The following is a 13,118-nucleotide window of genomic DNA, read 5'->3' as shown; positions in this document are numbered from 1 at the left end:
AGTCACCTTAGAGGATGTATACAGGATACCGAGGATACAGATCGATGGGGAGTTAGTACCCTACGATCGAGACAGAGACAAGGATACACTGAGAGGAGTGTTCCAGGATCCGGGACTGGAGATGAGGGTAGGACATGTGGCATGGGATACCATGACATGGATAGGATTAGCACTACCAGCAGTACTAACAGGAGTGATCAGTGGGTTCTTATGTATCAGTTTTGTACCATTTTGTATGATGATGTAGACACCTTCAGGTGATTTTGTAGCCATATGTATTTTGACATCCTTGTATTATGACACTTATGATTATATATATGAGATGATTCATCCTTTCAGTAGCTATATGCATGTGTACCTATGTGATGTATGCTTCTATGTAATGCATGTTTCTATGTGATGATTATGATATGGATGCAAATATGTACATGAGGAAATAAAATATTTTTGTTCTTTTATGTTTTTAATATGCTATGCAAATGTGAATGTGAATGTATGAAATGCATACGAATATGATAATGCAAATTATGAGAATGTAAAATGTGTTAACAAGTGTTGTGTGCAGGATGTGATGTAATTGTGATATCTATATGTATGTAAAAAATGCTTATATGTGGTAATGCAGATGCAACTACATGAAATGCAAATGTTTTTGGTGTGTCGTTATACTCAGTCATGTGATAGTAGGCTACATAAACTCAAGAAGGATGATGGAGGTCAATCAAGAAAGGGGGATGAAAGAAAGAAGATATGAAAATGAAAGAGCTTCTTGTGCATTATCATCATTGAGCTTTATTATGGCAAAATAGGTTATGACAATCTAGGCATATGTGCAACCCAGAAAATCATTGTACCCATTTGCATGGAGATCAGATAGGTGCAAACAAGGAATGCCCCAGTTCATACTAGACTCACAGTGTCCTCATATCCTTGGACAAGTCATAGCATTACTAAGAGACAATCCACAGACAACAAAAGAAAAATAGGTGACAATACTCCATCCTCGCCTTTCTAGTCAAAGACATCTTGGAGATAAAATCTCTAGTCAGAGACATCCTAGAAAAGCTAAAAGACATGTCACCAAAAAGATAAAAATCAAAAGAAAACCAAGACTCGACACCAACATCCACTGTAGTCCTCAAGTTTAGTGTCTCTTGTCACTTGTATAAGTCTTATTTGATTGTGGTCACAATATTTACTTTCACAAAAAGGATAGATAGCACTTAACCATAATGTTGTCTGAGTCTGTTGAATGATTTGATTTGTTGAAGCTCGTTGTTGTTGTTGTGTCTCATTTGAAACTAACTGAATCCATGAAACTGATACTTTATTGCGGAGAATATAGAACTTCATTGCGGATTGTGATGCAAGTGTTGCTTTATTGTGGATTATGCACGGATAGACTGAAGAAAATTGGAAGAAATTGTACTCCTCAAAATGTGTGATGCTCTTAGTTCCACACCCATCACTAGACGTACGATTTGCCTTAGCCACAGATAGGAGCTAATTTATTATGGATGGAAAATGGGTGAAAAGGGAGGTTTATTATGAATGGCTAATCAATCTTAGGTAGATCAATAACAAGCCATGATGGGAATAGGTAAGTTTATTATGGATGGATAGGATGTGAGTGTGTGCAAAGTGAAAGGATGAAATGGAATCCTGAAGGAGGGACGAGCAATGTCTCTATCATGGTACTTGCCCAAGGCGCCACCGAAGTGGTTTTCACCATTGGACGAAAATGTTTTTCTTTACTTTTTTGATTTTTTTTGTGTCACAAAGCGCTTGTTTGCCAGGTTTTCACAAAGTAACAATTTTTTATGTTTTATGATTTTTTTTTGTATTTTTTAATTTTTATGATTTTTTTGTATTTTTGAATTAGGATACTCTTAAGAGCTATGTGTAAAACCTGCAAAGGTGCATGTTGTTGATAGGATCCTCCAAAGGTTCACCCTCTATGGTTGAGAGCTGATATGCACTAGATCCATATGTTGTTGTGATGATGTAAGCACCAAGCCAATTTGGTTCAAACTTGCCCTTCTTCTCTCTGTCCTGTTGATTTTTAGGATTTTCTCTAAGAGCCAAGTCACCTACCTCAAATGTGCAAGGCTTGACTTTATGATTGTAGCTGTATTTTTCCTTGACTGAATGATATGTAGCTTGAGTGATTGTCTTCCTTGATGAAGGAACTAAGATAGAATTACTAGTGTGTGGGCTATGTAGGCCCATATGCATGTCACCTAAAGAAGTTTGGGCATCCTTGATAACAAATTCCTTCGAGGAAGCTCCATTAAAGGTCCATGATGTATCGCCAAAAGAGAATGGATGTATGGAACAAGTGGATGAGTGATGAAGGCTTATGATTGTGAAAAGAAGTGAAAGTATCATGACATGATAGAGAGTTAGGATCAACAAGTATGCTTTTTGACTTAAAATTGTAGAACTTTTGCCCCCAGTTATTTTGATATAAGGGGAGATCAACTTTTGTTGTTTTTTCTTCATAGGATTTTTATCCTTGACTTTGATTTTTTCAGAGTCCAATAGCTTTTGATTTTTATTTGTAATGAAGGACTTTTCTTTATTTTTGACTTTTATATTTTTCTTTTCAAAGCTTAATTTTTCATCCCCAATTAGTAAGGGCTTTTGTGATTCTTGTTGATCCAAGTCTAGCAGAGGAGTGGAAATGGAATGAGTGGATGATATGGTAAAGTTATGTGAGTTCTCAAGAGGGTTGGCGATATGCTCAATAGATTCTTCACTAGAACCACTCTTAGGACTGTTGATATCTAGAGCTGCTTGCACCACTAGAGGAGATTTGCATTTAGACTTAGTATCCATAATAGTAGGTGGTTCACACCCAATTCCTTGGTATTGCAACTTGTGTGTAGGTTGTTCTTGTTGACTGAATACCTTAAGAGATAGTGGGAATTGATCAACATGAAAGATATACTCACCACATCCTAGGTCTTTAAACTTGAACTTTTCTTTGATCTCTGCTTGTTCTGATGTAGAAGCTTTCAAGGATTCTGGATCCACATATGCTAAGAATGGAATTGCTTCTCTATTGATTGGGATTGTTATTTCTGATCTAGGTTGCAGATTGTTGCAATATATGAATGGATTTGGATCCACTTTGACGGTCACTTCAACTCCATTGTGTGGAAACTTGATACATCGATGATATGTAGATGGTACTGCACTCATCTCATGAATCCATGGGCATCCCAAGAGTATGTTGTATGTGAGATCGAGGTCTAGGACTTGACAAACCACATCTTTTGTAACTGGCCCAACTCTGAGAGGTAAGGTGACTATGCCTTTAGATGAACGCTCTTCATCATCATATGCTTTAATGGTGATTTTGTTTGTAGCATTCACAACTTTATCTGAATATCCCAATTGTTTAATAGTGCTCAATGTGCAAATGTTTAGACCAGCTCCTCCATCTATCAGGACTCATTTTATTCAATATTTGTGTAGGAAGGCTTCAATGTGTAACGATGCATTATGTGGTTGGCTCACAGAGGCGTTGCCAGCTTCAATGAATGTAAGAGAATGTGGAATGGAAAGGCATCCCACCATGGCTTGAAACTGGTCCATGTTTAGATTAGTGGGGACAAAAGTGTCTCTCAAAGTTTTGTCAAGAATGGCTTTATGTGCAGGGGATATGCGTAAGAGCTCAAAGATTGAGATAAGTGCAGGTGTCTTCCCTAACTATTCTACAAGGTCATACTCAAGTTTGGTTGATGAGGAAGCAGTGTTTTTAGCTGGAGCACCTTGCAAAGTGAATTTACCTCGATGAGTTGTAACATTACATTCAGAGGTAGGTTCAGAAGAGGATCCAATTCCTTTCAGGACGATTTTGGGTCTTTGGGTAGAATTCTTAGGTGTTTTGTCCTTGATGATAATGGCAGAGACATAATTGTCCATTGAAATGTGATTGATAGTTGAATCATAGTTATAAGACGCTCTGGTATAGTTGGTTTGGTCATCTGTGGCTTTATCTTTTCCCTTGTCATGTTTTGGGAATGGTTCCTTGAACATCTCATGTTCTTGATTGGACGAGTGTCCTTCAATCTCAATGTCACCTCTATCAATAAGATCTTGTATGATGTTCTTCAGTCGATGGCAATTTCCTGTCTTATGACCCTTGGTCTTATGAAATTCACAATACTCATCATCATTCCACCAATTTGGTTTGACCTTTGGCTCATATGGAGGAAAATCTGGAATTGTGATTATCTTGTTTGCCACTAAATTTTTGAAAATGGACTCAAGTGGTTCTCCTTATGGAGTGTACTTCCTTCGTGATTTGGAAGTTGTTTGAGTATTCACTTGATTGTTTGTAGAACTTGATCCAGAAAAAATGATTTTTGGTCGCACTGTATTGGCATCCACAACACCATCATTGACTGTGTTCTTGTTTTTATTCCAAAATCTTGGCTTATCTTTTCCTTTAAATTCATCTTTGTTTTCTTTGAATATCTTAATGACTCCTTGTTCAATTAGGACCTTCTTTGTTGCTAAGCCTTTTTCAATGACGTCCTTGAAGGTGGAAAAACAAGATTTTCTTAGGTCATAACCAATGTTTTTGTTAACATTCTGGGTGAACATCTCTACCATTTGTTTTTGTGGAATTTCACAAAGCATCTGCTGGCTAAATTTCTCCATCTTTGCAAAAATGATGAAAAAGATTCTCCATCCTTTTTCTTGGTATTGCACAAAGTAGTGACTAATATGTCTGTCTCTATGTTGTATGAGAAATGTTGGATAAATGCCTTTGCTAAGTCACCCCATGACTTAATACCAGGTGGAAGTTGGGAGAACCATTCCATAGCTTGATCACCTAAACTTTGTGGGAATAATCTCATCAAATATGTCTCTCTGTTGCTACCTCAATGCAAGCTATGAAAAATTGTCTTATATGTGCCTTAGGATCTCCTTTTCCTCTATACTTATCAAACTTAGGTGTCACAAAGTGTGTAGGAAATGGAGCCATTGGAATTATTTTGTCAAATGGACAAGGACATATGTCTCTCATTGTGTAAGTTGGCTTTGGTGTATTTATGTCCTCCATTTTCTTTTGTAAGTCCTTGATTTGTTGTTCCAAATTATTCTTAGGTGGAGACTGACTTCTTAGACCATATCCCATGCCTGAAGCACCAAGTGGAGGAGGAGCATGTTGCATATATGGATGATATTGATCATACACATGTTCATATGGAGGAGGTCTATAATGATGTTGCGTATATGGACCACTTGGTATAGAATCATAATGAGGAATGGAATATCTACTTTGTCCATGTATACTATACTCTACAGGAATGTCATGAGTTTGTTCTAGTGTGTTGCCCCCAAATTTGACACGGGGTTTCCTTGTGTCCAAATTTTGAGCATGTCTTTGAATATCCAATTGCTTTGGTGGTTGGTCCTTAGCATTGGTATGTGATTGAGTATATTTTTCTACATAAGACTTCCATAATGGTCTGTGAAGGTGAGTATCATATGCTTGACCATGTGTGTACTAGACCTCTAGTTTTTGAAACAAAGATGATGGTGATTCAGACACAAAATGTGGTCCTCTATTGCCTCCACTATTAGGCCTCCTTTGATCCATGTTGGAGTGAGTTTGTTGCAAAGGTCGATTTCCCATTATTTGAGACATGTCAAAATCATGAGGTATCTTGGCTCCACTTTGTGTCATCACTTATAAGAAATATTGTCTATCTCTCCTCATCATTTCCTCAACCAATCGATTGAAACGGGGATCCATAATGGAGTCTTCCACTTCTACTGAATGTATTTAAATGTTGTCCATATTGTCATTGTGTGTATCATTATTGTTTGTAGTGTCAATGTTTTCAACATTTGGAATGTTTCTATAGGCATCCATGCCAGATAATGTAGTATGATCAGAATTGAAAAAGATATCATTGTCATACTCATAGGAACTCATGTTTGCGGACTCTTGAGCCTCTTTAGCTTCTCTCCTAGATTTTTGGGAACGGGTTTCAACCAGGAACTAGGTATTGACCAAGATGTGTGGGACTAGATGAAAATGGAAAGAGTATGGAAGACCAAGAGTTGGATGGAATGTAAATGAATCTGAAGTTTACTTGCAATGTCCAAAGTGTAAGACCAAGTATGTATGTAGTAGAGTAGGTGTGACTTCCAAAGAAATGATAGTTTCTCTTGATGAGGTAAGTTGACCTTGACTCTAAGTAAGACCAAATGAGACCCAAAGGTGATAGACCTTGATGAGGGACCACTTAGTAAAATATTGTTGTATGTAGTATGTTGACAAAGTAAGATGAGGACAAGCAAGTGACCTTTTGACTCAAGTTTAGATAAATGTGTATGTAATGTAAGGTGTAAAGCAATGATGGACTTTGTGAGACCCAAAGATAGGTTGAATGCTAGATGAAAACCTAAAGAGATAGCTTAGGAAGCTCAAGAATTTTGAAACTGATTGCTCTTGTTTATTGGACTGTAAATTTTTCCAATTTGTGAAGTTGTTTGTTGTGACCAAATCTGAATGTTTGACTATTTTTCATGACAAGAGGACACAATGTTGATGAGGACTCAATGTTTGCAAGTGTTTAGACTCGAAATGACTCCAAAAAAAGTTTGTTGTTTGATGTAAGAATGTTTTGCATACACTTGAAGACACAAAAGACACAATGTTTTGCTGTTTGGTCTTGAATGTTTGATTGTTCAAAATAAGACAAGCACAATTCTTATGGTTGGCGAGGACAATAGTTGTTGATCCCACATGGAGTTTCCCCTGAGGCTACGCTATTCAGAGTGGATACTTAAATGTTTGACCCCACTGGCTCCACTCTCGATACTCACTTCTTGGGGCAGCCATGCATCAGTCCCCACGAAAACTCCTCGTGGTGAACTTTGTATCTCTACTAAGAACCGTATGTGTGTGGGCTACTACCAAAGGTCCGACCTCCTGCCCTAACAACTAGAAGGATTTTGGCTTCTAAAACAAAAAGGTGCTAGTAAGGGCATCCACTTGTGTGGCCATACATGTGGCACTTTCAGCTCTATAAATACAGAAGGCTCCCAGCCGGTAGGGGTTACGCCCTACAACTAATCAAATAAATTTGATCAAACGGGTTTATGGGGAGACATAGTGTCGGTATGAACTAATCAGCACACGTTATCCATAGTTTTCACCATGAATATAGTTTTTTATAGTGGTTCAGAAGAGGTGGGTTTTCCTCGCTACCACTTGGGTCATTCTCTCCTCACTAGTAGTCCTAATGACCACACGGGGAGACAAACCCTCTAAAGATGAAACAAAAGGAGCCTATTGTTGAAGACACAAAAGACAATGGTTCAATTTTAGTGCACCAATTGAAGTGTTTGCTAGTCTATGAGAACAAGGCACACAATAAAGATCATAAACCCTTGCCAAGGTCCTGCAACAAAGATTTGTTAGTAGTTTGGATTGTTTCAAATGATCACCCCTTCTTGCAAGCACACAAGTTAGGTAAATTTTAGATCCAAAAGACTTTGTGAAATAGGGGCCTTCAACAATGCATTTTGTTGACCAATTCAAAGATCTGATTCATCATAAAAAAAGACCACTTGTAAAATTTTAAGAGATTTCCAAAAATGTAAGAAAATCCAAAAAATTTGCTAATTTGCTCCAAAAATTATTTTTTTATGAAAAATCATATAAAATACAAAATCGATCCAAAAAATCTGAAATTTTTACTGGAGAGTCTTGATGGTCTTCCACACCTGTATAAAAAAATTTCTGCAACAAATCCAAGCATTTTGTGAGATATGAGTAAAATAATGCAAAACCCTAATTTTTAAAGATCCGACTTTTGAGGAATGATTGTGCATCAAATTTAAAATCACAAAGAATAGATCCTGTGTATAATTCTGAGAGATTTCCAAAAATGTAAGAAAATCTGAAAAATTCGCTAATTTTCTATCAAAATTATTTTTTTATGAAAACTAATAAAAAATTCATATAAAATGAAAATTTGATCCAAAAATCTGAAATTTTTACTGAATCCTTCTGATACTTTTCCTAACCTGCACAAAAAATTTGATGCCCAAATTCGAAGCCGTTTGTGAGATCTGATCAAAATAAGGAAAAACCCTAATTTTTAAAGATCCAATTGTTTAGGAAATATTTTGCATCAAAATTAAAATCACAAAGAACAGTTCGTCTGTATAATTATGAGAGATTTCCAAAAATGTAAGAAAATCCGAAAAATTCGCTCATTTGCCCTCAAAATTATTTTTTTATAAAAATTCATAAAAAATTCATGGAAAAATAAAATATGCTCCAATAGATCTGAATTTTTTTTTGAGAGTTCTTGATACTGTCTTCAACCTACAAAAAATTTGGTGCAAAATTTCCAAGCCGTTTGTGAGATATGATCAAATCTCTCTAAGATCTTGATTTTGTGTCCAAAACCCTAGCTGCACAAGGTTATTCTCCAAATTGTTTTACAAAACATCAATATAGGGTTAGAAAAATCTACAAAAAACACAGATCTAACAAAAATCCATGTCCCACAGGGCGTGCCAAAATGTTTATGGTGAAAATGGATAACAACAATGTTGAAAGACTAAATGAATTCAACCACAAAACCCTAGCCTAACAACAACAAAGATCCACCATAACATATGAAGATTACCTAAGACAATGCAAATCAAATGAAATCACAAAGATTATACCATCACATGTCCAATAGGGTTTGAATCTTCATTCTTCCTATCTCCATTTATCTTGCTTGATATAGTTGCTCTCAGATTTTATGTGCACAAGAGCTCAACAAAGAACGGAAATGTGGTTGCAAGTAGGATTGATTGCATATGAAAGTTCAAAAGCGTAGTCGGGGCTGAATGCATAGTGAGGGTTTGATAATGAAGGAATCATCTCCTTATATAGAAGACACTATAAGAAGTGGAGGGATAAGATTGAGAGGTGTAAAAGAGGTTGGCTATGATTAGAGGGTAGGTAAAGAAAATAATAAAATAATGAAAGGGGTAGGTAGTGTATGAATTAAGAGATGAATGACATGTGTCATAGGTAGAAAAGGCTAATGAATTAATTAAATAAATAAAGATTTATTTAATTAATAGAAGAAGTGGGATCAATTAAATAAATAAGATATTTATTTAATTTAAGAAAAGGATAATTAAATAAATAAATGTATTTATTTAAATGAGAAATAAAGCTAGAAGAGGATAAATGAATTAATTAAATAAATAAGAATTTATTTAATTAATAGAAGAATTAGGCTAAAGTAATTAAATAAATAAAGATATTTATTTAATTAGACTGCACAATTTTAGGTGTCTACAGCCGCCATGAAAGCAGTGGAAAACAAACGACGGAGAACGTCTTGAGATCAGTTCAAGACTATTGCATTTAATGCAATGCGCTCAACGGTCAGGATTGAACAGTTTGAATTGCTTAACCTAACAGGTTTAGGGTTTAGGGTTTATGCTACTGACCTATCTATTTCCTATAAGGTCGATGTTGTGTTTCTTTTTGTTGTTGTTGGCAAAAGTTGTGTGTGTGTATCCAAGTGAAGATATACGTGATTCTTGCCAGACCAGAGGGGAGAAGTGATACCTACAGAGTGTAAGTGCAGAAGGTGAAGATGAGCTAAAGCGGATCTGCATTGGCATTGAGTGTTGTTACCAGATCATTGTAATACTTGTTGATCTCTAACCACTTCAATAGTTGGGAAATCCCTTAACAGGGTAGCTTTAACCGACTTACTGTAAATCCTTTGATAGGGTGACTCAAAACCATTGAGTTCTTGAAATCCTCTAACAAGGTAACCTTTAATAGGGTTTAACCCTTAACCGGGTATTCTAGCCATCCCTTAACCGGATGATCCCTAACAAGATCGGTTCCTAACAGAACCTATTGTATCAGTCTTTAACCAGACAAGGCTCCTAATAGAGCGAACTTCTAAAGAATTCAAAAATAGCTTGTGGGTATTCATCCCCACCATGGTTTTTCCCAGTTGGGTTTCCATGTGAAAAATCTGTGTGTCATGTGTGGTGTTATTCATGTGATGGTTTAAGTGATTTGTGTCTAAAGGTAAATCATGTTGATCTAGCTATTTATATATTTTGATGATAGATTACTAGGGTGAAAAGGAAATGAAGTATTAGATTGTATGAAAAGATAAGTGTCAACCGGTTTATGCTTGTCTTAGTTATTCTGGGTTTTGCCGGTTGTACTCTGTTTAAGACCGGTGTTACTGTTTATTTGCCAAAGTACAGTGTCTGCTGACAAACTAGTTTTAGGAATGTGTTTTTGTCTGTACTAATTCACCCCCCCTCTCAGTACCGGTTTAGTACTATCCGTTCATCATTGAGTTATCAGTTTCGCAGGTAAGACATTAACAGGTTGTGAAATCGTGACAAGCCTTTTGTGGTTCTGCAAGAAGCAAGAGAGAACACATTGTGTTTATCACCACACACTAAAGACGGAGATAAAAGGATCATCATTTTTTTGCAGGTCGACTCTTTACATTGACCAAAGTAGCTGCAAAACTACAACAAGTGAAGCACACAATGCAATAAGTTTATCACTACAGTAAAGATGGAGAAGAAAAAATTATCATTGTTTTGTAGGTCAACAGACTGCATTGACCAAAGTTGTTGTGAAACTATGACAAGTGAAGCAAATATCACATCGTGTTTACCACCATAGTGATGATGGAGAATGAAAGGGTTTTTTCTATTTCACAATTCAACAGACTACGTTGACCAAAGTTGTTGTGAAACTGCGACAAGAGAGGTAGAGAACACAATGTGTTTATTGCCATCATGAAGACAGAGAAGAATGTGCTTCATTGTTTCATAGGTCAACTCTTTGCATGACCAAGGGCGTTGTGAAATTGCAGCATGAGAAGTCGATAATGCACCATTTTTTTGCCATAATTTTTGCCAGTTCAACATTTCATCTATGACTTCACTGCGGATACCTCCTACATGTGGACAATTTATGAGCACATAGATTTAAGAATTAGGTCAAAAAATATTTGTTGATTGGTCTATGAAATTGAAAGAGGATACGTATCAAAGGAGAAAATTGTTGGGCAAAGAAAGGTAAAAATCATTAGATTTGAACGACTACAAATCTAAAAATAAGAAAATAAAAATATTTATGTTAGCTAGATGAAAATAGAAAGACAGTATGAGAAAGATAGAAAATCAGAAGGCAAAACTCAAGGCAATTTGTTTTCTTGATTTTGAGAAGTCTTTTTGAATTTTTTCTTTGGAGGAAAAATCTATTTTGGAGGGAAAATCCATTTTTGGAGGGAAAATTCTTAGAAGTAAAAGTTATTGTGATCATTTTGAATTATTGAGAAGAAAAAATTGCTAAATATTATGTGTGTGTTGTTGAAGGAGAACTCAAGTGCGTTGTTGCAGAAAAAAGAGAAGAAAGAAAATAGAGTGTAAGAAATAAAGTGTGTATTTCACACCGTATGGAGTGGAGTAAGAAAAAAGTAGAAAGCAAAGATCTTATCAGAACATAAATCAAAAGAACTAGTGAAAACATAAGATAGAGTGCAGAGAGCTACTATAGAGATCAGAAGAATTGGTGAAAAGGCACAATAGAGTGCAGAGAGCTACTATAGAGATCAGAGAGTAGAAGACAAAGTCTGTAAGCTGAAAATAGCAGATTCAGTTTTAGGTGTGGAAAACACAGTGTGTTACAAAATCTCATTTGTAATGAGGTACTCAACTTGTATCTGTAATTCTTCATTATTTTAATCATCTGAGTGGGTGCTCGGATCAGGGGTTGGTTCTCCTTTGGGTTGGTGCCCATAAACTTTGTAATCAGACTATTTTCATTGTGAGGTTGGATTAGAGTAGTAGACTCTAGCAACATTTCTCACCAAGATTTTTCCCATCTTGGGTTTTCCTTGTATATCTTGTGTTGTGGCCTTGCCTTCTATGTGTGTGTGCAAACTTGTTCAATATCTTTACTCATTGATGCTTGATCTTTTTTTAGAGTTTTAATCCTTTAGAAAGTTCAAGTTTTGAGTGACCATTGATTCGCCCTCCCCTCTCAGTGGTCCATTTGCATTCCTTCATAAATAAGTTGTTCATACTATAGTTTATCTTCTTGACAGGGTACAAATCAAAGTAAATCACACAAAGACACCTTATGAACTTTGGAATGGTACACATCCTACAGTTAAGTACTTCAGAATATTTAGAAGAAAGTGATACATATAGAGAGATAAAGATGATCATGGCAAGTTTGGTGGAAGAGAAAATGAAGGAATCTTTTTGGGATACTCTAAAAATAGCAATTCTTACCAGTGCTATAACAAGAGGTTGCAAAAGATTGTGGAAAGTTCAAATGTAAAAGTCTCTAATGAATGGAATCAAACTAAGGTTGCATCTAAATTTGAGACTAAGATAGAAATTATGCTAGTTTTTGTAGACAATAAATTGATTTGGAAGGGAGGGAGAATAATATAGAAGAAGAAGAACCTGAACAAGCTCCTAAGACACCACCAAAGTATGTACAAAAGAATCACTTAGAGGATTGGATCATTGGAGACAAGAGAAAGGGTGTTCACACAAGAAGAAAAAGTGTAGAATCCAATAAACAAGCAAACTATTGTTATCTATCTCAAGCTAAGATTAAGACCTATGTGGAAGCTAGTAAAGATGAAACTTGGATAAAGTCAATGGAAGAAGTGCTAAATCATTTAGAAAAGAATTGGACATGGAAATTGCTAACTAGACCAATAGACAACAACGTGATACGAACCAAGTGGGTGTTTCAAAACAATTTGAATGAAGATGGAAAAGTCACTAGAAACAAGGCAAGATTGGTCTACAAAGGTTATTCACAAGTTGAAGGCATATATTTCGAGGAGACATTTTCTCTAATAGCAAGGATGGAAGCTATAAGAATGTTTCTTGCATTTGTAGCACATAAAAACTTCAAGGTATATCAGATGGATGTCAAGTTGGCGCTCCTGAATGGAGAACTCGAGGAAGAAGTATATATTGAACAACCGGATGGGTTTAAGTTGACAAAAGAACCAAATATTATTTGCAAGTTGAAAAAGGCATTAAATGAACTCAAGCAAGCTCCT

The sequence above is a fragment of the Cryptomeria japonica genome, chromosome 1 (assembly GCF_030272615.1).
Source record: "Cryptomeria japonica chromosome 1, Sugi_1.0, whole genome shotgun sequence".
NCBI classification, from domain to species: domain Eukaryota; kingdom Viridiplantae; phylum Streptophyta; class Pinopsida; order Cupressales; family Cupressaceae; genus Cryptomeria; species Cryptomeria japonica.
Note: the sequence above shows the minus strand (reverse complement) of the source record.